The sequence below is a fragment of the Schistocerca serialis genome, chromosome 5 (genome assembly GCF_023864345.2).
Source record: "Schistocerca serialis cubense isolate TAMUIC-IGC-003099 chromosome 5, iqSchSeri2.2, whole genome shotgun sequence".
Lineage (NCBI taxonomy): Eukaryota > Metazoa > Arthropoda > Insecta > Orthoptera > Acrididae > Schistocerca > Schistocerca serialis.
Genome location: NC_064642.1, coordinates 77,974,635 through 77,979,679, shown reverse-complemented (window position 1 = coordinate 77,979,679; position 5,045 = coordinate 77,974,635). Strand labels below are relative to the sequence as shown.

General features: G+C 47.5%; 1 pseudogene; it reads right to left on the bottom strand.

The window, feature by feature from the left end:
• Window positions 1-1,462: 1,462 nt before the first annotated feature.
• LOC126482948 (5S ribosomal RNA) lies at window positions 1,463-1,580 on the bottom strand (annotated as a pseudogene).
• Between the last annotated feature and the right edge of the window lie 3,465 nt (window positions 1,581-5,045).

Genomic DNA, 5,045 nt, shown 5'->3' with positions numbered 1-5,045 from the left:
AATGCCAAAACGTAATTTTTTCGGATGAATCCAGGTTCTGTTTATAGCATCATGATGGTTGCATCCGTGTTTGGCAACATCGCGGTAAACGCACATTGGAAGCGTTTATTTGACATCGCCATAATGGCGTATCACCTGGCGTGATGGTTTGGGGTGCCATTGGTTACACGTCTCGGTCATCTCTTGTTCGTATTGACGGCACTTTGAACAGTGGACGTTACATTTCAGATGTGTTACGATCCGTGGCTCTACCCTTCATTCGATCCCTGCGAAACCCTACATTTCAGCAGGATAATGCACGACCGCATGTTGCGGGTCCTGTACGGGCCTTTCTGGATACAGAAAATGTTCGACTGCTGCCCTGGCCAGCACATTCTCCAGATCTCTCACCTATTGAAAACGTCTGGTCAGTGGTGGCCGAGAAACTGGCTCGTCACAATACACCAGTCACTACTCTTGATAAACTTTGGTATCGTGTTGAATCTGCATGCGCAGCTGTATCTGTACACGCCATCCACGCTCTGTTTGACTCAATGCCCAGGCGTATCAAGGCCGTTATTACGGCCAGAGGTGGGTATTCTGGGTACTGATTTCTCAGGATCTATGCACCCAAATTGCGTGAAAATGTAATCACTTGTCAGTTCTAGTATAATATATTTTTCCAATGAATACCCGTTTATCATCTGCTGCTTCTTGGTGTAGCTATTTTAATGGCCAGTAGTGTAACAATGTGCTTGTTCTAGCCAAAGAATGTAACGCTTACGGATGTCTGGATAATCACAGAGATCTCGAATAACGGGTGCAAATAGACGAAACGGAGTCGGTGTGAGAAAAGTTTAGGTGAACATTCTTAAGAACGTCTGTAGTTACTATTTCTGAGGCACTATATTCTGTAAGAGTTCTCTTGATGCCGTCTCTCTGGTGTCACGTTGGAAAGGACAAACTGCACTGAAATCCTCAAATAAGACTACACTTCTGCTGACTCGCTCGTTCCAGGAACAGAGAGCAATCTGTGACGTAACGTTACGTAAGTACCCTGCTGGCCGCTAAAACTGCAGCAGCACAACGCTGGCATGCTGGAAACGTCAGAACGGCACGAGAAACGCCACTACTTTCTGTATGCAAGGATATACATGGTGCTCCCTTACCAGCGTGCAAAAGTTTAACACGACACAGAGGATGCTCCACTGAACAATTTGAAATCGGGAATCTGGGGTCGGAGAAGCCAGCTGAAGGCGGTAATAGGAATAAAATCATAATAATGTATTCCGTCTTCAGGCCACGAGTGGCCTACCGGGACCATCCGACCGCCGTGTCATCCTCGGTGGAGGATGCGGATAGGGGGGCGTGGGGTCAGCACACCGCACTCCCGGTCGTAAGACGGTATTCTTGACCGAAGCCGCTACTATTCGGTCGAGTAGCTCCTCAGTTAACATCACGAGGCTGAGTGCACCCCGAAAAATGGCAACAGCGCATGGCGGCCTGGATGGTCACCCATCCAAGTGCCGGCCACGCCCAACAGCGCTTAACTTCGGTGATCTGACGGGAACCGGTGTATCCACTGCGGCAAGGGCCTTGCCTACGAAATCATAATAATGTATACTTTTTTATTTACTTTAGTTACAGTTAACTCCAAATACTATCACTGACACAGTTGAACGTACCATTTGTACTGTATCTTACAAAACGTGCTTAGACTGACGGCCATCAACCTCAATGCAAGCAAGACATCGGCAAGCAATATTCTGACGCACCATGACAAATATCCCTGGTGTGATCCTCATGTTGGCAGGTCCGTCGTTTCTTCTTTCCAGTAAACCAGTCTCCCGCATCCATCGATCGAGAGAAATGAACACTCGTCGTGAAGGATGATGCCTGTCAGGAAATCGTGCCCTGTACAGCCTTTCAGCAGCGAGAGAACTGCGACGTACTTCCCCATACACAAGGTGTATGTCAGCGAATTCCGTGAAACGCTGCCGGTACTGCTCCATCGTACTGTACTGTTCGTCTCTGAATAGCACTGAGTAATGAATGGGTCTGGCATTGATTGATAGCACGTTCTGTCATGGGACAATGTAAATACGATACAGTAGAGCCACCTTATGGACAAGTAAAATAAACAAAACCTGCGTATGAGTTCCTAGTAACCAGGCTCGTCCTCCTTGTTTCCTTGCAGGAAATAACGAATGTACACGAAAATAAACAGCACGGTACGTGTAAACCTGTGCGCATTTTAGTTATAAATAAGCTGGAAAACATAAATGCTAGACAAAGCTGTAGACAAGTTTACTTCCGCATCTCCTTAAGATAGCTTCTCTGACTCCACGTTCCCTACCTAAAATTATTCAGTGGAGAATTCTCTATGTCGTGTTGCACTATTGGCCATTATAATTGCTACACCAAGAAGAAATGCAGATGATAAACGGTTATTCATTGGACAAATACATCATACTAGAACTGACACGTGATTATATTTTCACGCAGTTTGGGTGCATAGATCCTGTGAAATCAGTACCCAGAATAACCACCTCTGGCCGAAATAACGGCCTTGATACGCCTGGGCATTGAGTCAATCAGAGCTTGGATGGCGTGTACAGGAACAACTGCCCACGCAGCTTCAACGCGATACTACAGTTCATCAAGAGTAGTGACTGGCGTATTGTAACGAGCCAGTTGATCGGCCACCATTGACCAGACGTTTTCAATTGGTGAGCGATCTGGAGAATATGCTGGCCAGGGCAGCAGTCGAACATTTTCTGTATCCAGAAAGGCCCGTACAGGACCTGGAGCACGCGGTCGTGCATTATCATGCTGAAATGTAGAGTTTCGCAGCGATCAAATGAAGGGTAGAGCCACGGATCGTAACACATCTGAAACGTAACGTCCACTGTTCACAGTGCCGTCAATGCAAACAAGAGGTTACCAAGACATGTAACCAATGGCACCCCATACCATCACGCCGGGTGATAGGCCAGTATGGCGATGACGAATACATGCTTCCGATGTGAGTTCACCGCGATGTCGCCAATACGGATGCGATCATCATGATGCTGTAAACAGAACCTGGATTCATCCGAAAAAATGACTTTTTCCATTCGTGCACCCAGCTTCGTCGTTGAGTACACAATCGCAGGCGCTCCTTTCTGTGATGCAGCGTCAAGGGTAACCGCAGCCACGGTCTCCGTGCTGATGGTCCATGCTGCTGCAAACGTCGTCCAACTCTTCGTGGAGATGGTTTTTGTCTTGCAAACGTCCCCAGCTGTTGACTCATGGCTCTGAGCACTATGGGAAACAACACACTTCCGAAACACTTAATGGACTATTCATTAGACTGACGAGTGTTGGAATGGTACAATTCATTATAAAAAGTTTGGATGGGAGGAGCAAAAAAATTCCTTACGCCTCAGAATGTTGTTCAAAATGGTTCAAATGGCTCTGAGCACTATGGGACTTAACATCTGAGGTCATCAGTCCCCTAGAACTTAGAACTACTTAAACCTAACTAACCTAAGGACATCACACACATCCAAGCCTGAGGCAGGATTCGAACCTGCGACCGTAGCGGTCTCGCAGTTCCAGACTGACGCGCCTAGAACCGCTCGGCCACACCGGCCAGCCTGCACCGACACTGTTTACATGTATTCATATAGAGCTTTACTTATGTGTAATCTATTGTGACATCTGTACATTATGTTTAGACAAATGCATTTCTGTCCGTCTTCTTCCTGTCTCGGTTTTCATCCTCCACACTACGGCGTCTATGTAGATGCTGCATCTAGGTTTGTCGTCTGTACGGTCTCTTGCGCCTGTACTCTTTACGGCTTTCATCTGAGATTTTTTCTGTCACTGCGTTTAGTTCGTCCCATAATTCTGGTGTTCTGATTGCATCGTATATGTGTCGTTCAGTTTGTAAGTGTTGTATTCGTGGTGTGTTCCTGTGTTGTCCGACAATAAAGGCCACTCCGACAAATCCTTCTGTACACCGTTTGTCTCGCTACAACACGTCCAGTGGACGCTGCCAGGTCAGTTGCCAGATGCCGTGCAGTACTAAGGCGGTACCGTCGTGCCCTTACAGCCAAATAATGGCCCTCTCTTTCTGATGCTACGCGTGGTCGGCGCCGCCCTGGTCTTCGGAATAGCTTCGATCTCTGTATAAACTGTCACAACATACGAAAAACAACAGAACGATTCACATTAAGCCGTCGGGCCACATCAGTTTGCAGCTGTCCTGCTCCCAATCTTCCCATGGCTCTCCACTGCAGAGTCTGGTAGGCGTCTTCTCTGTGCCATACTGCACCGTCTGTGACTGGGTGCACAGAGATTCTGGATGTGGGACTACTCGGCGAACACTACCCCATTTAGAATGAGATTTTCACTCTACAGCGGAGTGTGCGCTGATATGAAACTTCCTGGCAGATTAAAACTGTGTGCCGGACCGAGACTCGAACTCGGGACCTTTACCTTTCTAGTTTGAAAGGTAGGAGACGAGGTACTGGCGGAATCAAAGCTGTGAGGACGGGGCGTGAGTCGTGCTTGGGTAGCTCAGTTGGTAGAGCACTTGCCCGCTAAAGGCAAAGGTCCCGAGTTCGAGTCTCGGTCCGGCACACAGTTTTAATCTGCCAAGAAGTTTCACTACCCCATTTGATAGGTGCCCTGACGTCGTCGTTGGTGTGGTCGTCGGTTGACCAGACCGCCATCTTGCATGAAGAACACGATCGTACAAACATCTGTTGCCAGTTTGTATGATTATATAGTGAATTAGACACAGGACGGGGAAATAGTGGTTTGTTGCTTTAATTTTGGTCACCAGTGTATAATAGGGGCATGTAAACCATTCTAAAGATATCCAAGCCCACTGTTGGTGATGTGAGTGTGGAGAGGCGAAGGGACAACAATAGCTAAATCAAGGCAGACCCTGTGTACTGATGGACAGGGACCATTGAGCATTGAGGAGAGTCGTTGTAAAAAATTGCATGAAATCAGTGGGCTGAATCACTCGTCGGTTCCAAAGTGCTAACAGTAGCCCAGTTAGAACAATCAGTGTG